At 41.3% G+C, this 24,370-nt stretch overlaps 1 protein-coding gene and 2 pseudogenes across 10 annotated transcripts in view; 2 read left to right on the forward strand and 1 right to left on the reverse strand.

Annotated features, from left to right (window-relative positions):
• Mga (MAX dimerization protein MGA) overlaps nt 1–24,370 on the reverse strand; it is a 92,370-nt gene that overhangs the window by 61,759 nt on the left and 6,241 nt on the right. For 3 of the 10 annotated variants that reach the window (XM_060371623.1, XM_060371622.1, XM_060371621.1), the window contains exon 1: nt 5,419–5,508. The exons of 2 other annotated variants lie outside the window; for them this stretch is intronic. The gene's annotated coding sequence lies outside the window, so the exon portion shown is untranslated. Of the gene's footprint in view, nt 1–5,418; nt 5,560–24,370 lie in introns of those variants that run through there. 5 more of the 10 variants (XM_060371618.1, XM_060371617.1, XM_060371624.1 and 2 more) reach the window with 5 other exon arrangements.
• Nucleotides 5,238–11,018, forward strand: LOC110554767 (large ribosomal subunit protein eL22-like; annotated as a pseudogene).
• Nucleotides 11,708–11,961, forward strand: LOC110554763 (small ribosomal subunit protein eS27-like; annotated as a pseudogene).

The raw sequence follows: 24,370 nt of genomic DNA on the forward strand, positions 1-24,370 counted from the left end.
GCCAGGCAAGCCTGTTGATCGGAGTTCAGTTCCTGAACCTTACAAAAAAGTGAATAAAAAGAACTGATTCCAAACTTTTCCTTTGACGTCCATACTCATCATGTGGCACACAGACACACACAAGCACACAATAATAATGTTTTTAAAAACTTTATAAACTCACTGAGACGCACACACAAAGCATCAATGTAAGAGGATGACTTGAGATAACAGGTTTCAACTGGAGAGGGAGAGAGGAAAAAGGGTAATAAGGAGGGAGGAAATGACTAATTGATTCTATACAAGCATGAAATTACCAAAAAAATAATTAAAAAGAATTTCAAGGGAATTCAAGATCACCCTGGGATACATAAGATTCTATCTTAAAAAAAGAAAAATACAACTGATCATATTATCTAAAAAATATTCCTAATTCTTTTAAGACACAGCTTACAGTCTTTTTCAAGCATCGTAAAGGTATTTGTTCTGGAATGCTAATCATTCTCTAAATAATAATAATAATAATAATAATAATAATAATAATAATAATAATAAATTCAGGGTGGGGGTGAGGAGAGGGTTTCTTAAGACAGAGTCAGAGTCTCAATATGTAGACCAACCTAGCCTCAAACTTAAAGCAATCCTCCTATGTCTGCCTCTCAAGTACTGGTATTATGATCATGGGCCACTATACCCAATTATCCCAATCATTTCCATCACCTTTTAAATAATTTTAATCTACTGTAACTAGTTAAAAATTACTCATATCCTACTTCTCAAAAAAAAAATAATAACAAAAATCCTGTAATCTTACACAAACTAAAACTTTGTATTTCATTTAAGAAAAACTATATAAACTGGGGGTGGGTCTCATGACATAACCCTAGTGATTAGAAGGCTAAAGCAGGAAGATTACTTAAAGGTTAAAGGGCAGTTTAGGCTACAGTCAGGGAAGCTCTTGAGTACTGGAGACAAAAACTCCGGTCCTAACATTTAAGTGCTCTATCCACGGAATCATCCTCTCTCCAGGCCCTGGTGCACTTAAAACTACAAATTTTGTGTTAGGTGAAGTAGAGCTCAAAAATTATAAATAGCAGGGTGCGGTAGCATACACCTTTAATCTCAGAATTTGGGAGGCAGAGGCAGGAGGATCTCTTTGAGTGCAAGGCCATCCTGATCTACACCCAAATCACCCAAGACTAAATAGAACACATGGTGAGGCCTGACTGGTCACACCCATTAAGCCATCGGAAGGGCTGGTAAGACAAGAGGATTGCCAAGAGTTGAGGCTGAGATTAAAGGGGTGGTGGCGGGGTGGTACAAATGTTACAGCTCTGAAGGGAAAGGTTTCCTGGCAGCAGAAAGCCAAGGAAAACCACAAAGTCACACCACACACGAACCTCACACATAAGAGATTGGGAAAAACAGAAAGGTAGCTGTGCCAGGTTGAGTGAGAACAGCAAAACACTTCAAGGTGACTTTATAAAGGGTTTCTTGGGGGCAGAGCTTTCCAGAGTGCCCTCATCTTGTGAAGTTTTACTCTGCAGAGTAGAGCTTGGCGGCCCACACCTTGAGGGGCTGGGTCCAGTGTGGGCAGAGCCTGGCGGTGGGAGGTCCTCAGGATCAGGTCTAGCCCCTCTTGTCTTGAGGGGCTTACAGGGAGAGAATCTAGTACTTAACGCTAAAGCACTAACATCCATGAGCAGAGATAAGTTCCTCTGGGTTACAGTAGTTTTTGTTTAATCTTGATGTTTGTTTGTTTGTTTGTTTTGAGACAATGTTTCACTATTAGCTAGGCTGACCTTGGATGCATTCTTCAGAAATACACTGGGCTCTGGAGTCCTGGGATTCAAATTACTAAAGTATGTGGATGTGTGTTTTGCAGTGCTGGGAATTAAGCAGAGGGACTAAGGTAGGTAAAATTTAAAATAATTATCTTCTAATGGTGCCTTAGAATTTTATCCATAAAAATAACTGCTTTTCTAAAACTAATGTTTAGTTAGTTTTGTCATCACACATTGAGAAAACAAAGTTTGACAAGTTACCTGGTAAGTCTGTAATATGTTCAAACTTAGAGAACTCACAAAAAGTTACACACCATAGTAGAGGTATACAAAATCTAGTTTTCCCTTTGCCTGAACAAAATCAAGAGCTGAAAACTCACATTGGGGAGGAGATATACTCAAGTCACCAGACTGCTTGTGTCTACACAAAGCACTACATTTAAGGGAAAAAAAAATTTTTTTTAGACAAGGTGGTGCATGCCTATAACCCCCAAGCACTGAGGCAGAAAAATCAAGTTCAAGGTCAGCTTGGGCTAAATGAGACCCTGCCTGGCCCATCACTTCCAGGTGGGAGAAAATGCTTTATTTCAACTTTGTACACTGGCAACTAATAAAAATGTGAAAATATGCATGAAAAACAGGAAAAGTCAGAACTTGCAGACTTGCAGTATTTTAAAAAAAACTAAACCAATCAGTATTCCACCAGTTAACCAAAATGCATAAAACCAAAGAGCCAACTTGTGACCCCAAACTATCATGATACAACTAAAAACAATAACAACAGCCCCATACTCAGTAGTACTGATAACTGAACCAGTCAGGGACCCTCACATGAATTCAAGTGGGTTACCACTAAACCATATCCCCAGCCCTAGGTTTATTTTTCTCATCTACCCCGTCAATTGGCGAACACAGTTTCACACGCACAAAGACCACTCTGAAGTCTAAGATAACCAAAATGTCTACTGCAAAAGTCAAACGTACTTTAGAAGTGCTGGGTTACTCCAGGAAAGAAAAAGTCTTTTCCAGCAATATTCTAAAGTACTCTGTAGTTTGCTCTCTTAAAGTTTTAACACAGGCCAGTGGTGCAAACCTTCAATCCCAGCACTAGGGAGGCTAACACAGGAGGATCTCTGTGAGTTCCAGGCCAGCCTAATCTACTTACATTTTAAAATTCAAAAGGTTTTGGTTCAGCCTTTCTTCATCAAGCATTTGCCTACATTAAAGTTAAGAGTAGGAAAGGGCCTTCCTACAGAGGTAGGAAGAGGGGGGCAGAGTTTCATGAACAACCAAGGCTACACTGAGAAACTGTCTTAAAAAAAAAAAAAAAGGAAAAGAGAAGAGGGTGAAGGGAGCAGAGCAGGAGGGAGGGAGAAGGAGAGAGGGAGAGAGAGAGAGAGAGAGAGAGAGAGAAAGAGAGAAGGGGAGGGAGTGAGCTCATTGGTTAAGAGCACTCGCTGCTCCTCTAAAGGTCCTGAGTTCAATTTCTGCAACCACCTGGTGGCTCACAACCATCTATAATGAGAACTGGTGCCCTCTTCTGGCATTGAGGTGTACATACAGGCAGAACACTGTATACATAAATCTTTCAAAAAGGTTTAGTTGTAAAGAGAAAAATTCTCCAAGTCCCCTCACTACACATACAATCACTAATGGATATCGTTTAAAACAGTGTAGCAAGTTGCATGAACTGTAACAAAAAAATTTTTTTCACCAAGTGGTCTTTGGGAAATTTTTACTGTAATGGTGACCCTAATACAACCCACAAATCATACTAGGTAGCAACCCAGTTTAATGATTTACATACTGTGCCAAAAAATAATAATAATAATAATTACACCAAGTAAAAATTCCAAGTGAATACATTACTTTTAAAACACAACTTTCCAAAGATGGTCAACACATTCTGAATATTCTGAATATCCATGCTAACCATACCCTTTCAAACAATAAATAAATTATTGTATAGCTGGCTCATTACGATGCTTGTCCCTCGGTTAAATTAAACAGTATTTTAAAAATCAAATTTTATTAAGTATTTCCATTCCTAGCTAAGAATCTGAAACTATTCAAGCTAACACGCTTTCAGGTGCCTACGAGTTACTAGGTAGAATTTGAAAAACTAATCTTTACACCAGAAATGAACAGCAATTTTGAAATAAATATGTAAATATGCCAAAGCACCCAGGGAACTAAATTTTGTCAAGTCTTCCACTTGTACAGCAGTTAAGTGGAGCAAACTCACTACCTATGTATCTAAAAAAATAAAAAAAAGGCCTCCAGTTAGTCGGCTTTTCAACTACAGAAGACAGCTAGCCAGAAACAACGTGGAAAAAATGTCTCAAAGAAAACTTCCAGGGTAGAGTCCTAAGGATCACGTGCAGCCAGGCGGAACCCTGCAATCCTAGGGCTGTTCAGCCGCTTTCAGTTACCTAGGAGACTACCAAAAGCGCCTCCCCGCCAGCCCATTTCCCAGCAGCCGTCAGGACACTGGCCTGCATCTTAACTGCAGCAGCGTCGTGCCCAAAAAGCAAGCAGGCCAAGCAGGGTTTTCTAGGCACTTGGCCACTCAAGGTTGGCAAGCTCAACAACACGCACAGGCTGAACAGAAGTGGGCCCTAACTTCTCAAGATCCACGTGTCTGCTCCGCCAACGAGAACAACATGGGTCTCCCTCAGACGGGGATTTTCCTGTTGTCAATCAAGGCACTCTTCTTTTCACACACTCTCCACCCATCCCTGCTTCCATCCTTTTGCCAGAGAAAAAAAGATTCCCAGGGAAGGAAAGTGAGGGCAAAAAACTTCACAGCAATATACTCGGCCACCAATTTCACCAGTTTGAAAGACTCCCAACTTCTCTATAATCTTCGATCAGATTCTTAGTGGTAGTAAGCTTACCAATGGCCCTGCACACCTTACACTCAAGCCAAAAGCCTACTCAAAAATTGAACAGAAAGGGGAAGTCCTATGAACAGAAAACCAGTCATGGCTAACCCACAAAGAGAACCGGAAAACACCACCTGTTCCCCACCTGTTTACTCCGCCTTCGATTTTGCACTTACAACTCACATCCCCTTTGTTTACTAAGTTCTCGTTCCCATTCAACTCACTAATCGACCCTCTATTGATTAAATTCGAGACCTTGCCTACATTTTGACCAGTTTAGTATAGGTGTCAAACCACTGCACCCCTGCTCCTTGGAGAAATAGACGCTGGCTGTTTCCCTCGGAGAGTTGAAACACCGCGAGCTGAACTAAAACCTGCCCTGTCAGCGCAGGTTTCGACCTACAGCCAGGCTAGGACTCGTCACGCGGAAGGTGCCATGCTGTTCAACACCCCACGCACGCGAGGGCAGAGGCGTGCCAATGGGCACTTCTCACCCCGCCCGCCTCGTGGTCACGGTCTCCGGCGTCGATGTTCCTAGCTAGTTCTCGGAGCGACACGGAAGTGAGGTCGGGAAGACGCGCGAGAAGACATGCGCAACTCGCTCAAGGGACTGAAGGCTGCACTGCGCAAGGCCCAGCCAGGCCCAGGCGTGCGAAGCTCTCTGTGGAACGCCAGTCAAGCCGTTCAAGTACACAAGTGGTTTAAACTCTCAAAAAACTCCAGTCGGGCCTCTACTGGAGCGACGCCCTCCACCCAGGCCCGAGAGTTACCGTGCGGGGCGTGGTCGGCCTTACCCCGAGTCCTTCATATCCCTCTAGGGGCGGGTTATTCTGATGGGTTCGCACACCGTGTGTCCGCTTCAGCTGAAGAGCCTGCGCACGCACCGGACGTCCACGTCACCGCGCACGCGCTGCTAGCCGCCTGGAGCCCGCCGCGCAGGCGCACAGGGAGGCGCGAGCAGCACCTCTTTGCCCCTCCCCCAACACCCGGAGGCCAAACGGCCCCGAGCAGCGTCAAGACCCTTGGGATCCGCCCCCGGAGCCGAAGCCACAGCCTTTTCGCGTCTTAGCAAGCCAGAAAGAACTACTGAAGCTTCCAGAATCAAGAAAGGCGAGGCAGGAGAGAGGTACCCAATTCCCTCAACCTTGTACTCGAAGCCTTCGTGAAAATTCTGATAATTACTGCCCAAAGGGCCTTTCTCAACGAGACTTTTCAGCCATTCCCAGGGACTCCTCACCGGCCCCGCCCCTGCGGTACCCAACCCCACCCACACGAGGCTCCGTAGACACCCCCTGGCTTTACAGGTCCATCAAGAGAATCTGAGGATCTCCTGTACAAAATGCTGTGGGGTTGGAAAGCTCCAGAGCATTCAAGGAAAACCTTGAAGCAAACACCATGAAAGAAGAATATGCAATTTTCTAATATTCACCAACAAGAACACTAGGAAATGGGAGAAAGCCTTGCTGAGAGCAGAGAATGGAAATTATGTCTGTATTCCCAACACTGAGGTTGAAGAAATGCTGCAAGTTCAAGGCTAACCTGCATTCCATCAGGGCAGCCGAGGCTACCTAGACACTGTGGAAATGAAAGCAAAGGCTCGCTGAAGTTAGAAGAGCTGCCAATAAACTGCCTGATAACAACATGAAAAGATGTCCTAAATACATGTGGCTAAGAAATTTGCCTCAGTTTTATCTGAAATGTAGTGCCTTGATCCTGTTTATTTTCTGTTGTTGTTTCTTCAAAAAACTGAAGTTTTAAGATGTAAAGAAAACATTAACCAACAAGTATGTCAAGCAGTTACCAAACTACATCAAAGATTTTAGTTTTCTTTCTCTACCACTTACGACTTTAATGCTGCCAATCCAGGAGTAAGTAGTGTTTAAAGTGAAAAGGGATACAAAGAAATAATTGAGTAGAAAAACTGCAGTCCGTATTCCTAAACTTTTCACTCTTCAGAAGAACTGGGAGATAATAGGAAAACTTATTCTGTTCTAGGTGATAATACAAACACTTTGAAGGAAAACAAGATTGAAAGGTTGGAGCCAAGAGGAAGGGCAGTAATAACTATCAAGATTGATCTGACTTGCTTCTTTTTACTTAGCTCTTTCTGAGGAGATATGCAACACAGAGGCAGTAAATGCCTATTCTAATCAAACCCAGAACTAAAGCTTAGACTTCTGAAATCATTCTGAAACCCATGATTTGAGGATAGCATTGAAGATCTTAGGCAAAACTAAAAACAACTGTTTCTTTAACATGTTCCTCTTCTCAGACTACAGAAACCTTTTCTACTAAACCAAGTTGCCTTCTCAAGGGTTGTAATGCTTTCTCAAAAATCCTATTTTCTGAGACTAAACTTTGAGTTTATTTAGTATTAAAATGTCTGCTCCTAAGGGACTGGAGAGATGATTTAGTGGTTAAGAGCACTGAAAGCTCTTCCTAGAGGACCTGGGTTCAGTTCCCAGCACCCACATGGTAGCTCACAACTGTCTGTAACTCCAAGATCTGACATACATGCAGGCAAAACACCAATACACATAAAAAAGAACAAGTTAAAATTTTTAAATGTCTGCCCCTAAAATATGAATGACTCAGTAGCACCTCAAAAAAGACAACCCAAATAGCATTTCTAATTGAAAAATCTGTGAGAAGAACTTGCATGGAAAAGAGCAATAGAAATGATCTTTGGTGCTCTTTCCCTATTCCAGGCAAACATACCAGAATTTAACAATTTTCACCAACTGTTTACTGAATTTTCAGTGACAAGACTAGCTGGTTTTGTAAACAACTTCTCTCTTTGCTGAAATCCTAAGTTTGTTGCCCTGACATTCTGGGCTTTCTCATTGTTTTCTCTAAAGATGTCTCCCCACTCTTTCTAAAGCTTCTTGCAAGACCTCCAGTGCTGACACTGACTCAAATGGCATGACTTTCTTACAACTCCAGCTCCTTCCAGCTGACAAGATGTACAGCTTACCCGCTCTGCTGCTTTTCTCTCAACTTCTTTTGAAATGATCCTCCAGGTTAATTTTTTTAATTAAACAAATTTTCAAGATGCACCACTAGAACACCTAATAGGTACACTACCCACGTGTGTTCAGAGTGGAGTCTACTTAACATGTAAATGTTGGAAGTTAGAGTCTGAGAGTCCTTTGAGAATTTGTATTTTTATATGCTAATCTACACTTAATAATACAGCCATACCTATTTCAGCGATTTAGTTTGGGTTTACCAAGTAACCATTTTTGCTTAAAACAGGGTTTCATGTATCCCTTGCTGGCTTCAAACTTATATAGCAAAGGGTGACTTTGAACTTCTGATCCTCCTGGCTCCACCTTCAAGTGCAAATAGATGCTGTAGCTAAACTTGGTTTATGCATGCTAAGCAAGCACTCTACGAATTGTGCTACGTCCACAGGGACCAAGTGACTGGGTTTTGTTTTGTTTTTAATTGCTTTTTCAAGTAATTGCATAAATGGTTGCGTTCTACTTTCAATGCAGTGTTCTTCAAATTGTACTCAGTTGTATTCTGTTTTCCTTTAAAGTTCATCCTTAGCTGGCTGTGATGGTACATACTTTAATCCTGCACTCAGAAGCAAAGGCAAGTGGATCTCTGTCAGTTTGAGGCCAGCCTGGTCTACATATTGACAGCCAGAACTAAATAGACCTTGTCTCAAAAAACCAAGGGGGAGGGGAGCAGAGCCATCCGTAGCCAGAAATGATGATAAATGCCTATAATCTAGCACTTAGGAAAATTGTAAGTTCCCAAACAAGACAAAGCTATTAAGTAAGTTCAAGGTGAGTGTAAACTACCTATCTCCAGAAGAAAGAAAGGAGAAAAGAGATACAGACCAGAGGAGAGTACTTGCAAAAGTATATGCACAAGACCCTGAGTTCAACCTTCAGCATTTAAAATCTAAAAACTAGCCAGGTGTGATGACACAACCTTTAATCCCAGCACTCTGAGGCAGAGGCAGGTGGATATCAGTGAAGTTAAGACCAGCCTGGTCTACAGAGTAGTTCACAGAAAAACCTGTCTTGGAAAAAATAAATAAATAAATCCTTTCTACTGCCCCTATTTCACTCACAAAGACCATGTTTCTCACATTTTACCCAAGCAGATCTTCCCTAATTGTTCATACTTAAAAGAAACTTGTTAAAGAAAGTTTGTTAAAGAAACTTCCTACTACCATAGAGAACTAGATGGAATATAACAAGTATTCTGCGTGGCTGGACTAAAGGAAAAACCCAAAACCTATGGCAGAAGAAAAACACTGAAAAATTATGCGAATACATAAAAAAGCCATGCTTATTTTACATGAAGAGCACCACTGTCTCCAAAAAATAGATTACGGTAATCAACATAGTTTTTGCCATCAACCCTGATGACCTGAGTTCAATCCCTGAGAACCCACATAAACTACCTACCACAAGTTGCCTTCTCACCTCCACATGCATTGTGGCACATGCACATGCACACAAACACACGCACCATCTATTAACATTTTAAAAGGGGCATTTTAAGATTAGATACTAAAGAGGACATGCCTTACAGTAAACAACCATTTTTATAAAGCTAACGTTTATTCAGATTTCCTTAGGTTATTCTTTCTACACTGTAAAAATTTACATTTATTTCTTAATTGTGTGTATGTGTATGGGCACAGGTACTATGGAGACTTTGCAGAACTCAGAAAAAAATTGTGGGTGTCAATTCTCTACTGCGTGGGTCCCAGGGGTTAAACTCAGATCTTAAAGCTTGGCATCAAGTGCCTTTCCCACATGTGCTTTTTCTGTGTAGACTTAGCTGTCCTGGAACAACTACTATAGACCAGGCTGAACTTGAATTTACAGATATGCCTATCGAATGATGGGATTAAAGGCAGGCACAACCACCACCTGGCTGAATAATCTTTTAAATACATTTATATAAATGGAAAATTTATATACCACTGAAAATGTCTTTGCAGACAGTTATTCAGAAATTATGATCAGCCGCAAAGCACGCTCCCCGAATGGCTACCATTTGGTCTTCTGAGAAAAAAATAGCATACATGGCTATTTTAATGGCCGTTCACAACTGCCTGTAACTTTAGTTCCAGGTGTTCCTGTTGGAGGTTGGTCTGATGCTAATTACTGGCCCTCTGTATAAACCTGCCTAAGTCATTATACCTGATTGGCTAATTAAACAGCCTATATCTGGGCAGGGCAGAATGGGACAGGCATGGCTGAAGTTCCCAGGCTTTGGGGAAGTCTCACTAGGGATCACAGGAAGAGATGGATGGAAAGAGAGAGGAAGGAGGATGCCACCAATGGGATGGGTTAGCCTGGAGAAGAAACCATGTGGAGCTTAGAGAAAAGACCCCAATAATGGCATGAAAAGGCCCAGAATAAATAATGAAGAATAAAAGCAAGTATTTGTAAGATTATGGATGGAAGATAGAATGGCTACGAAGGATGGCATTGGAAATTGGCTGGGAGATGGATGGTGAGGTGATTTAGAATAGATAGGAATATCTGCCTGGCCCAAGGTAAATAAGGCAATTATAAAACTGAACAGGTGTCTGTGTCTTATTATTTGTGATAACAGGTTAGATAATACAGCTATGATAATCTTAGGGATAATGATAAACATTAGAAGGCCCAACACTCATTTTTATTTACTACAACATGAGCCATTGTCCCCTTCTGACCTTGAGGGTACCAGGGTATACACATTTGTAATACATGTACTCATGTATGGACAAAGCATTCATACACAAAAAGTAGCACAAGTATACAAACAACAAAAAAAAGGTGGTGGAGAGAAAAAAAAAATAGCAGCACATGCTGGATATACCTGTAATCCTAGCACTTGGGAGGCCAAGGCAAGACAAGCCACAAATTCAAGGTTATCTAGACTACAAAGCCAGCCTGGCCTACTGTTGTATAACAGTTTTCTCTGAGAATTGACACATTTTATCCTTCAAGAACCTTAAGCTCCCTTTCTGCCTCCTCTGCCGCCATTGTGCCCGTGAAAAAGCTTATGGCAAAGGGGGAGGGGGAAGAGGCAGGTTTTGAGGTTCACCCTTGACTGCACCCATTCTGTAGAAAACAAAATCATGGATGCTGCCAATCATGAGCAGTTCCTCTAGGAGAGAATCAAGGTGAATGGGAAAGCTGGGAATCTTGGTGGAGGGGTTGTGACCATCTAACGGAGCAAGAGCAAGATCACTGTCACCTCTGAGGTGTTTTTCTCTAACAGGTATTTGAAATATCTCATCAAAAAATACTTGAGGAACAATCTTCAAGACTGGCTGCATGTTACCAACAGCAAAGAGAGGTATGAACTGCATTACTTCCAGATTAACCAAGAGGAGGACGATGAGGATTAAGACACATTGGTCTAGAATGTTTTGTCTTAATTCATAAATAAAATTTAGGAGCAAACAAACAAAAAAAGAACCCCCTTAAGTAGAAAACTCACTGCAGCTTCAGGAAGTCCCTGAAACTGACCAGATTCACAAGGTACTGCCCTGCCAGCATAAGCAATAAAAGTGGAAGAGTCCAGCTGAGATGCAGGGTAGCTGAGCAGTAAATGAGACTCTAGGCCAGACCAGCTGCCTGGAAGAAGGAGAAACCAGATGAGCTGCCTGAAGAGGTTTAGACCAACTGAGGCACTTGGAAAAGACACACTCTTTAACAGTGTGCTCCACGTTCACAGCTCTGTGAGCCGTCATCCATGCTGCGGCAGGCTTTCGTGATGCAGATGTCTGAATCATTTCTGCTCCTGTAAGTAACCCCTCACCCCTATTTCTATAAATAACCCCAGTAAACGGCAGTGGTCATCAAACTGAGCTTTGGCGGTACCTGTGCTTAGGTCTGTCGTGGGCCCCTGTCTAGGAGTCTAGACGTGTGTGCTGCACCCCCTCAAGAGAAGTTTTGTCACACAGCAGCTACACAACAGGGTTCTTTTTCAACAACAGACCAATTAAAATTATATGATTATAGCTGCATTGTTACAAGAGTTATATATTAAGATATCTTCTTGCCTTTCCGGTGGTGGCAACCTCCCTAGGAGAACATGCCTCTTACAAAGGATCTCCTTCATCCCTCTCCAGAAGAGGAGAAGAGGAAACACAAGAAAAAGCACCTGGTGCAGAGCCCCAATTCCTACTTTATGGATGTGAAATGCCCAGGATGACATAAATCACCACAGTCTTTAGCCATGCACAAACAGTAGTATTGTGTGTTGGCTGCTCCACTGTTCTCTGTCGGCCTGCTGGCAGAAAAGCAAGGCTGACAGAAGGATGTTCTTTCAAGAGGAAGCAGCATTGAAGGCACCTGATTCAACATGAGTGGGAGCCATCCCAATAAACACACTCTGAATATATTTAATTTTTTTTTTCTTTCAGCCAGGCGGTGGTAGCCCACACCTTTAATCCTAGCACTCAGGAGGCAGAGACAGGGGGATCTCTGAGTTTGAGGCCAGCCTGGTCTACAGAGTGAGTTCCAGGATAGCTAGGATTATACAGTAAAACCCTGTCTCGGGAATTTTTTTTCACCCAAAATTTTAGGGAAATGTCTTAATTTTTTTTTTCTACCTTTAAGAGAAACTAAATCAGTATCATAGGTCCTAAAACTATTATGGGCCTATAGAAAACAAAACAACAACAACAACACTGTTTTCTAAGACTAACCTCTCAACAATACTTGTTTTGTGATGTTTTATTTATGTTGTTTTTTTTTCACACTGTAGCTGGCTGGAACTCATGGCAATCCTGCTCAGCCTCCAGATCCAGCATGGATCATAGGCATGAGCCATAATGCCCAATTTAACAGCACTTCAACAGTAACATTCATACATAAAGAAGGTAAAATTAAATTTTTCCGGTTATTTTTCTAGGTATGAGAATGAAAACAAAAAACCAGCTTATCTTTTCTCAGCTTATTAGGTAAAACACCACTAAGCTAAATAGCTGAAGTTTTGGGGCAAGATCTCCTGTGATCTTAAGCTTTTGTTTTTGTTTTAAAAAAGGCACCTGCTATGTATGACAAAACTTTTTTTCATGGGGAGACACAACACACATCTACTCACCCTAGACAGAGAGCCCATGACAACTAAAGTACAGACACTACCAAAGTCCAATTTGTTGAACCAATGAGTTTTATTGGGGTTAGTTACAGGGATATGCAAGAGGGGTTACAGGAGCAGGTTCATCAGAAACAAAACCAGGGCTGAGGATGTAACCCGTTGGTAAGAGTACGTGTCTAATACACAAGAAGCCCTGGATTCAATCTCAAGCACCACAAAATTCATTTGACAGACATTTAAACAAATGACATTTTTGTAATTATTCACAACTTCCTTAAAGAAAAAATAAAAAGCCAAGTGTAGTGACCCATACCTTTAATCTTGGGAGGCAGAGACAGGTGGATCTCTGAATTTGTGGTCAGCCTGGTCTACATAAAGAGTTGTAGGATAGCCAGGACCCTGTCCTAAGGGGAAGTGGGGGGAAGGCTGACAGGAAAGGTCTGTCTCTATCCAAATCTTCAGTATAAGCATTATACTCAGTAGAAGAGGAGGAGGAATTATTAATAATGAGAACATGAGGAAATTTAATATGCTTCTACATAAATACAATCTGAAAAACTTTGCTCTTTTCAAATATATCTCCAACGGCACAAAAACCTAATTACCTTAAATTCTTAGTGGTAATACATATTGCTGGTTATAGGAATGCACTATTTAAAAAGACAGTTTAAAAGGAACTGAAAAAAAATAACCTGCAGTGTTGAAAAGCTTTTATTTTCAAAATAGAAATACAGTTAATAGCTTGGAAAAGCCTAACTGACAGATGCATACTCTTGCTAAAGCCTAGCTGGGAGAAAGAAGGCACATCTGTCATCTAGCACTCCTTCCAAGCTCAGTAAATTTAATTGGGAACCAAATTCCTGTTAATACAAACCTCCATTTTACAGTTACAAGGTCCCATTTCCACTCCTTAATCCTAAAGCCCTCTAGAACTGTCCGTGTTTAGGTGACACAACTCCACCCTGCCTCCTTTAGCACCCTGAGGAGTTTCCCTAGACTTTTTAAGGGCCTTGGCTCAGACTAAACCAAATTATTCATGCCTTTGACACCTAAAGGGATTTACTTACTGCTTTACTTACTGCTTGAGCTTTAAAGACAGGGTTTCTCTGTGTAGCCCTGGCTGTCCTGAACTCACTTTGTAGACCAGGCTGGCCTCGAACTCACAGCAATCTCTGCCTCTGCCTCCCAGAGTGCTGGAATTAAAGGTGTGTGCCACCAGTTTAAAAGAATTTCAAGACTAGCCAGTATAATAAAGCAGAGGTAGAGTTTTTTTTTAAGATATTTTAGTGATGTTTTACTAATTCTTTCAAGATTCCATAATTTTGATTATACTCATCTTCTCCCCCACTAAAGATATTTTAATATAAATATTTTTTTATGGTATTAAATCCAATTCCAGGGACCCAGTGCCCTCCTCTGGCCTGTAACAACATGGTAGACATAAACTCAGACATACTCAGACTCATCCAAGGAGTCACCAGTGTTACAATAGTCTAGAGCACCTCCTTTCCTTACAAGTGGACTTGTGAGAGTCCTGGAAAACTGCAGGCTTGTGGCTGGGAATACAGCAGTTGTTATTTGTGCTGGAATTCTTGCTCTGCTGCTGGCAAAGGCTTCAACCAGATTCCAGGGAATGGGATTTCTTCCCACTTCTCATGCCTCCAAGATTTCCCTTGCCTTTTTATCCTGACTCAGAATCACTTCAAACTTCTCAAAATTTTGTTTCTGAAATCAAGATTTCATACTATAAAATGCTATACTTCCAAGATATGGTCATGAGCTGTGAACTCTCATTAAAGGCATTTAAATAAGATGGGTCAGAAAAATGCAGATTTCTCTGCAGCTACTAGGGACAGCTACTTACTACAATAGTAAAGCACTGCACTGTTCTTAGCCCGTCTTATTTTTTACCTCACTAATCCTTTTGTTTTGTTTTGAGATAGCATCTTGCTATGTAGCCCAAGCTCTGGCCTCAAGTTCACAACCATCTTGACTTGCCTCAGCCTCCAGGGAGCTAGAATGATAGTTGTGATCCAACATACTCAGCTTGATATTAAAAACTGATGACAAGGAAGAAAGGAAGGTAGGTAGGTAGGTTGGTTTAATACCGGCACTCAACAGTGAGACACAGGCAGATCTCTGTGAGTTTGAGATGAAACAAGGCCACATATTAAGACACTGTCTCAAAAATAAATATAATCCAAGCTGGGCTGTAATTCCAGCACTGTTAAGGCTGAAGTAGGAGGCTTGCCATGCACACACGCGCACACACACACGCGCGCACACATACACTGTAAAAGAAAAATTAGTATTTTTAAATAGATAAATGCCTTTATCTATACCAGTCTGTTATATTGACAAACATTTATTGGAGAATGGAAATTAGTGTAATGGGATAGCAAAACTGTGGGAGCTAGGAAAATGGCTCAGTAAAGTACTTGTCACAAGAACAGAAGGACCTGAATTTGATTCTTAGCACCCATTTAAAAAAAGCCAGGTAAGATGTTCAATGCCTGTAATCCCAGCACTGGGGAAGCAGAAATAGGAACATCCCTGAAGCTTGCAGGCTGAATCAGTGAGCTTCAGATTCAACCAGAGTAAAGTGCAATCATGAACAACTGAGTTTGAATCCCGTATCTGTAATCCTAGAGCAGGCAAGGCAAACATGGGTGGGTCCCTAGAGCTCATAGCCAGCAAGCCTACCCTAATCTGTGAGCTTCTAGATTGAGAGACACCCTTTCTCAAAAATAATGAGGAGAGTAACCCAGGAAGAAGCTTAACATTAACTTAACCTGGCTTCCAAATGCACATGCACACATCTACACAAACACAGATCTTACACAGATCTTACACAGATCTTACACAGATGCGCACACACATACAATGTATCCCATCATTTGAAAAGCTATGAAACAAACTGCCTTCCATGAATGCCATGACAATGGTACAGCCATTCTACAGAAAGAAGTAGCAGGGGCAGAGCTGTACAAGTGTGGCCGTGTAAAGAATAGTAAACTACAACTCCACACACCATGTCCTGCATACTTTCATAAAGCCCACAAACTAACACACATATATGCACTTTTGGTTTTTGCCTTGAGGCAGGGTCTTAATCTGCAGCCATGGTGGTGGCATAGAACACATACTATGGGCCAGGCTGGCCTGTGATGTAGAGCAGTCTCCCTGCTTTCATGTTCCATATGCTGGATTACAGTCATGAACCAATCCTCTGGGTCTCATATCTTCCCTTTTTTTGTGGATTTTTATATTTTGGTGGTAATCGCTATTGGATCCACAGCCTTATGCATCCTAGTAAGCACTGAGCTATATTTCCAAACTATATTTTTAGTAGTTAGGAAAAAAAATTTTTTTCTTTTTTAGTGCTGGGGATGAACCAAGGGCTTTCTTTGTCTATGTTAGACTTCTGAGTAATATCCATAGCCCTTCAAAATACTAACACTATCTTACATGTAAAAGTTTTATAAATATATATTCCAATTTCAGGGAGCATAAACAGCTGGAACTTCATAAACAGCTGGAACATAGCCATGTGTGCACTGTCTATACATGCATTTGTGCTGGCAGAAACAGTGGGACCTACATCGCACAAAATATCTATTCAAAATATTTAACAACAACTCTTGGTATGCTAGCCTGAAAATCTAACACATATAATATGGATAAGACAAAGATGTATAAGAGGAAATGATTTGAAATCAATCTATGAGATATAGAGAGTTAGTTTGTGTGTGAAGCTAGTTTGTCACAACTTTGAAAATCCACCAAGTCCCAGCACTTGTGAAACAGAAGAAATGAAAATTCATGGTCATCCTTCGCCATAAGGATGTTTTTGCTTATATAGAACATGTAAGCAAGAATGGGCTACATGAGACCCTGTCTCACAAAAATAAAACAGGAAAATGAATGTAACTTTAGCCAGGCAGACTCACATCTATAAGCCAGCACATGGGAAGAAAGAGGATCATCAACATACTACCTCAAAAAAACAATGTCAGGCATAGTGACTCAAGCCTTTAATCCCAGCAGTGGAGAGGCAGAGGCAGGCGGATCTCTGTGAGTTTGAGACTGGCCTGGTCTACACAGTGAGTTCCAGGACAGCCAGGGCTATGTAGAGAAACCCTATCTCAAAAAGTCAAACAAAAAGTAAACAGAGATGGACAAGTCAGGTGGCAAGTTCCTATAATCTACATTTGGGAAGCAGAAACAGGGAGAGCTCTGTGAATCAATGGCCAACCTGTCTATATATCTAAGTTGAAGGCCAAGCCATCCAGATCTACATACCTGTCTCAAAAGATAAAAAGGAATAGCAGAGAAAATGAAGAGCGAGATACCTTTGTACACCTGCTGAACTCAGCACTCAGGCGGCTAACACAGAAGGATCAAGACTTTGAAGTAATGTAAGTGATAACACTATCTCAAAAAGAGAATAAAAAAGCTCAGCTGGTAAAGGTGCTTGCTACCAAGCCTGAGGACATATTGGATGACTGGACCTACATGATAGGAGGCAAAAACTCCTGCTAGTAGTCAGTTAATCCTTGCAGGCTACACATCCGTAACACACAAATACAGATTTTTTTTTTTTAATTTTTAAAGAGAATGAATGAGGCCAAGAATGTTGACCAGTTCTTGAAGTATTTACAAGCATGAAGACTGAGTTCAGATCCTCAGCACTCATGGCAGTAGTTAAGAGCACTGGATGCTCTTCCAGAAGACATGAGTTCAATTCCCAGTACCCACAGGTGGTTCATAACAACTCTAGTTCCAGAGAATTGAAAACCCTCTTCTGGCCTCTGTGGGCACCAGGTACACTAGAGGTACACAGTCATACATGCAAGCAAAATACCCAAACACATAAAATAAAAATAAATGCGGACAATTTTGGTTTATGATATGTAAACATGTTTTTGTTATAATCCCAAGTGAAGGACTTTAGTTTGTCCACACCTGATAATTGTCTCACATGCAGCATGGTCTTTGCCAGCTGGAATTAGTTGAATTCTGAGGACTTTGAGGGGTATAAATATGATAGCCCAAAGGAAAAAAAGGGTGGCCACTTGGAGGAGATGGAGGAAGACTGCTTGCTGCTCTTGCTAGCTTGCTGGTTTCCTGGTTCCCTGGGCTTCTGGATTTCCTGACGACAGACATTGGTATTGCCCCCAAAGGAATCCTACGACCCTGCCCAGCAGGAAGAAGGCTTCGTCCCCTTTCCCTTACAACCTTCTTTTTCCCCTACCTGGGGTTGGGGGGTCTGAAGAGAAGTATAAGCTTTAAGGAACCCAAATAAAGTAGCATTTGAAAAACTAGTGCCAACAAATAAATCTTAAAAAAAAAAAAAAAAAAAAAGCCAAGAATAGTGGTGCATGACTTTAAACACAGCAGTCAGGAGGCAGAGGAATGTATATTTCTGTGAGTTCAAGGACAGCCTGATCTACACTCCAAGCCATCCAAAGCTACACATTGGGACTGTGCTTCAAAAACACAAAACAAAACTGGTCACATCTGTAGTCCCATTTCTGGAAAGACAGAGACAAACAGAACCTAGATCTTGTCTGCCATCCAGCCTAGCTGGATCAATGAGCTCCAGGTTCACTGGGAAACTGCCTCGGAACAGTAAGGTACAAGTGTAGTGAGAATTCTGGTGTTCTGTTTTCTTTAAAAACACTGAAATAAGCTGGGTGTGGTGGTGAACACCTGTAAGCCCAGTACTCACAGAGGCAGAGGCAGGCAGATCTCTGTGAGTTCAAGGCCAGCCTGGTCTACAAAGTGAGTCCAGGACAGCCAAGGCTACACAGAGAAACCTGTCTCAAAACGAAACCACACAGAAATATTGTAAGAATATGTTATTTTAACTCAGGTGTGGGGATGTGGGACTGCTTCGCAGCAGCTGACTATGAATTGCCTCATGCTCTAGCAGAGGCATGATTTTGCCAGCTGCAGATAGTTTCTGCGACCGAGTGATGTTTGGAACTCTGAGGACTTTTCAGAAAGAATATAAATGGTAGAGCCCCAATTGGAGGTAGTTGGTTGTTGGTTGCCGTCTGTTAAGTAGTCATATGCAAAGAAAAACCAAAAAGAAGAAATTAGATATTCTGATGTCAAAGATCAAACTTGCCCCAAAGAGCTCAATACCCCTAATCAGGAAGTAATCTAACAATAACATTGCTCCCTTTCCCCTCTCTCATTTTTTTCTCTCCTATCTAGTGTTAGGAGGTTGAATGGGTGAACAAAAAGTGGTGGAAAAGGAGAGTCCACAAAGTATTTTTTCAATTACATATAGAAGCTAAGGAGACTGCTCAGTGATCAAGTGTCTGCCACAAAACCACAAGGACTTGAATGTAGATCCCTGGAAACCATGTAACAAAAAAACAAAACAAAACAAAGTGATTCAATAAACACATTACTGGGAAGTAGGGTAAGGAGCCAGGCAGATTCCTGAAACTCACTGGCTGGCCATTCTAGCTTCAGTGAGAAACCTTATCTCAAAAAATGAAGGGGAAGAAAAAGTAAAAAAAATAAAGATGGAAAGTGACCAAGGAATTAGCTCCAACATGGATGTTGGACCTTCATAGCTATGCAGGCTTCTGGATGTACACATTCACACAGACATCTGCACACATTCACACAACTACACATACAAAAGAAGTACGGTGGAAAATGATTGAAAAAGACATTAGATGTCAACCTCTGCACCCACGCCCACAGACACATATCAAAATGAAAATACAGATGCATCAGAGACAAAGACAGGGAAAGAGAGAAATTGTATGCATGCAGAATTTGAAAGCCAAGTTCAAATAATGAAAATTAGCTGAGTGTAGTAGTTCACACCAGCAAGCTCAACACTCGCAATGCTGGGACAAAGCATTGTAGCGTCAACTTTCATTTCGGGAAGAAGGAAAAAGGCCGAAAAGTGACACAAGACTGCATGTAACTCCTGGAACATAATTATGAATTTTAAGAAGTTCAAGTCCTTGATCTGTGTACCATATCACTCTGCTTTTGCTGGTATATTGCTTGTTAACATCAAACTACTTTTATTGTTATATTTAATTTCCTCAACAATTTACCAAGATCTCATATACTGGAAATTGTCTTTTATGTCTTTAAGTCCCCCAGGGACACTTCACATATGGCCCATAGATGGTAAGTGCTCAATATGTGCCGAATGACAAAATAATCAGGTCTATAGTGGGTTCACAGACGGAAACTCCAACATCTACAATTCACACCATTAATCCTCCTTCTATGCAACAATTGAAAGGACATTCCTGGGGCGAAGACTGCTGAGTCTACTGGATTTATTACATTAAGTTCCTGTTCTAGCAAAGAGCTCAAAGTACATATGTAATGTTAAAATAGAATTCTTGACTACTGAGAAGGTAGGTGGAAAAGTGGGCAAGAGAAGGAAGAATCAATTATAATAGCTTGCCTCCGTCAAAAGAATAAGCATTATTCAGTCCTAGAGACTAAAAACACTCCTGCCTTTGAACTGACTACATTATTTCTTCAAACTTTGTACTGGCTAACTTGTATCACAATGAATATCAGTGAAACTAAAACTTGCCATAAGAATAAGATTCTAAACATCTCAGCAAGCAGTCCATGATTATATGTTATAGGAAAACTGTTTTTGTGTTTTTGAGACTTTGAGACAGGGTCTCAAATAGCCCAGGCTGGCCTCCAACTCACTATATAGGCAAGGATCACCTGAACTCCTGATCCTTCTGCCTTACCTCCCAAGTGGTCGAATTACAGGTACATGTCACCATGCTCAGTTTATGGTGGTGCTAGGGATTGAACCTAACACTTTGTGCATTCTAGGCAAACACGCTAGCAACTGAGCTACATCCTCAGATGTAATTTTAATTTATTTTTTTGTCAAAGTTATAAACTAACATTATCATTAAGCATCTACTACATGTCAAGCACAAATAAATAAGGCAATGAATACACCAAGTGATTTTTTTTATTGTGCTATAAGCAAAGGTACAAACAGCTCTGGGAAAAGAAGTACAGTAAGAAAGCAACTTCTACCCATTCAAATTTGGAGAAATTATATTGCTAACTAATTTTAATATTTTTTTAAAGCACAAGTACAATTTCATTAGAATTTAGGAGAAAAAATATAGGATGGGTTAGGTGAAAATATCAGCAGCTATCAGGAGATAAGTTTTGCCTTTCAAGTTACCCATGAATAGAAATAAGCTTCTAGAGAAAGGAAACTGGACTGGTGAGATGCCTAAGTAGGTAAAGGTGCTTGCCTTCAAGCCTGAAGACCTTCATTAATCCCCGGAATGCACATGGTAAAGAAAAAAATAGACTCCTGAAAATTATCCTCTAACTTCCTATCCACACAAGTGTGAGTATATGAAAACACACACCACACACACATGGAAACCACAGGCATCAAATACCCTGACCTTGGAGTTACAGGCCATTGTGAGCCCTCTGACATGGGTGTTAGTTAACTTTTAACTTAAAATTTAACTTAGGTGAAAGGACAATAAGACAGAGAGAGAGAGAGCACAAGCAACTGAAACTAACTTGGTGACCTTATGGTTTAAAATAATCCTACCTGAACCTGAGTTCAGGTAGCTCCAGCCTACTGTGTGGTATCTCAGAGGGGAGAGATGCTATACTGTGCCTCCTGGCTTCATCCAGATGTAAATAATGGCTACTTGTTTGAAGATCAATGTCAATGAGTCAACCTAAATTTTAAATGAAGTTTTCACACAGAAACTGCCATAAAAGAAAGCTGTCTGTTGCTGAGTTGATCCTAGGTCCCAGACTGTGGCTCAGTGTTGGGGTGACTTTACAACTTCTGGAAGTGGTGTGAAATGGCTCTGACCTAAGTCCTAAGACTTTAGTCCATCCTACAGTCCCAAGAGTTTGAAGATGTTGGTTAGGTTTCTTTGCCTTTGTGTGCACAAGATCTCCAAGCCAGTGACAAGAAATTGTGCAATGATTGTTTCCCTCTAAACAAATAGCCACAGCTGCTCTCTGTTTGATTCAATAGCTTGGTGTGCTCTGGCTGCTTGTTTGCATGTGTGGTCTGGGCAGATGGGTGCAGAGCCTCACACATGCCTGACAAACACACTATCCCTGATATATATCCGAAATGCTCTGGCCACACTCTTCATAGGTTCCCACTATCTCATCTCCTAGGCACAGGAAAGAAACTTGAGTCCCTGGGAGTCCAGGGGAAGAGAAATATCCATTCTTCCTTAAAATTTTTTGCATGCTGTTCACTCTCCTAAAAAAACTATCTGCTTTTATTTTTACCTTAGAAACCACACCACTCAGACTGGTACAATGGCCACCAGACCTGGCAATCTGAGTCCAATCCCTGGGACCAACATGGTGGAAGGAGAAAACTGACTTCACAAGCTGTCCCCTAACCTCAACCTATATACCATAAAAACAAAAAATTACTACACCAAATCACTAGTTGAATGGCTTCCCTACAGCAGCTGACTATTCACTCAGATGCCAGCATTCCTCCAGGCAGAGGCTGAGTGGGTCCTGTGATCCCAAGGGACTAGCAGAGCAGAGTCCACTCACTTACCACATCAACAGACTTGAAAATAGAAAGACTCACTGTAGGTGGTCAAGGCGTGGCTAGGTGGGGGGTAAGGGGCTGCAGCAAGACAAACTTGTTTTCCCATGATAGCATCTCTGTCTCCAAGAAGCCCAGTTTGGGCAAGAATCCTGAGTCTCCTCTGGACACACATGTACCTCTGTCATGATTGGCCATTTCTGGATGATTCCTATGCAATGTTTTTGGTCAGAGGGACACTTTGTTTCCTTTGATCTTACATGGGGCCTCACAGTCGCAAGTGCGGACACCCCTAAAGAGACACCTTAATGCTGAATAAAAAAAATCTAGATAGCCATGCTTTTTTTTAGACAAGGTTTCTCTGTGTAGCCTTGGCTATCTTGGACTCACTTTGCTGACCAGGCTGGCCTCTAACTCACAGAGATCTGCCTGCCTCTGCCTCTCTGAATGCTGAGATGACAGGTGTGAACCACTGTGCCTGACAGCAGCCAAGCTCTTCCATGAGAGCTCCTTTTGCGTCAGTGGGGATTCTCCAGGGTTTAGCTGAACTACAGCCTTGTTTTGAAACTATCCAGATGCAGGTTAAAAACATTAAACAATTTTTAATTTTAATTGTATGTGGCATATGTGTGTATGTGTATATGTGTGTGTGTAGGTACATGAGTGTATTGCTGGTGAATGTTCCAGCATACATAACACATACCACACACTATAAATAACATACCACATATATAAACATACTACACATACATCATACAATTCATGTATAACACACAGCAAAAATACCACACACATACGTTTTATACATAACACACACACACACATATATACACAATGCTCAGAAAAGCCCTTAGGCCTGCATCCCTGTGACTCTGCCCTGTGTATCCCACATCTATTTCCAATTAGCAAGTCTGTACTAAAATACTGGTTGGTTTTCTGGTTTTGTTTTGTTTTTGTCAACCTGCCACAGGAATCCCTGGAAATGCCTATAAATCACAATGACTAGCATAGCATGCTACCCTAAGGACACACGAGTGGCAAGCATACTGTGGTGGTGACCAACAGCTCTCTGACTGGACTGGAGACCTGTTCAACAAGCTGAGCATGGTAGCACATGCCTGTAATCTCAGCACTAGGGAGGCAGAGGCAGGAGGATCTCTCGGAGTCCGAGGCCAGCCTGGTCTACAGAGTGAGTCCAGGACAGCCAGAGCTTTGTTATACAGAGAAACCTTGTTGGGGAGAAAAAAAAAGAAAAAAGAAAAAAAGACACCAACAACAAAAAGACCTGCTCAACAAAGGAAAATCATGCCTAGTTCTGGCATGATTAGCCACCTACCCAGTGCTATTGTGAAGACATGAACCCTGGAGAACCTACAACCACCATTTAACTAAACCAGCATAATTCCCAACTATATTCTAAATGTTTGTCCTTAGAGCCACAGCTAAGTGTAGTCCTCAGCCCTCATCAAGAAAACAAAAACAAAAAAACTCTTTGCAATAGACAGACCATTTCAGAAAATCACACCAATCAAAATGAAATGTTGTAAAGCCCAGTCCCAACTGATACATCTACAATACAACTCCTGCACCTAAGGCTAAGGGATCTTGCAGAAGAGATTAGAAAGACTGCAATCACCAGAACAGAAATTTTGCTGTGAGTGTGTGTCTCTTGAAATTACGTAGGCTACCTAAACAAGACGTGAACAAGAACACCACCAACACACATGTAAACATAGATGGGGGAAAGTTCATGAGGCCTCAAACCTATACAAATAACTACAGGCAACTAAGGAATGCTGAGAGAGGAGAAAAGCACTCCGGGGAAGAGCACACAATTGGTTATCCACCACTAAATGGTCAGCCCTAAAAGTACAGACATACAAGTAACATATGGACTGAGCAGGTTATTTTTACATACTTAGGAATATACATATGTATATGCACACACAGATATATATATACACACTCAGATAGGTATACATCTATATATGTAACAATAATTAAAGGAAAAGAGGCCATAAATTTGAAAGAAAGCAAATGGAAAGAGCTTGAGGAAGGGATTGGAAGGATGAAAA

Source organism: Meriones unguiculatus, chromosome 18 (assembly GCF_030254825.1).
Source record: "Meriones unguiculatus strain TT.TT164.6M chromosome 18, Bangor_MerUng_6.1, whole genome shotgun sequence".
In the NCBI taxonomy this organism is placed as follows: domain Eukaryota; kingdom Metazoa; phylum Chordata; class Mammalia; order Rodentia; family Muridae; genus Meriones; species Meriones unguiculatus.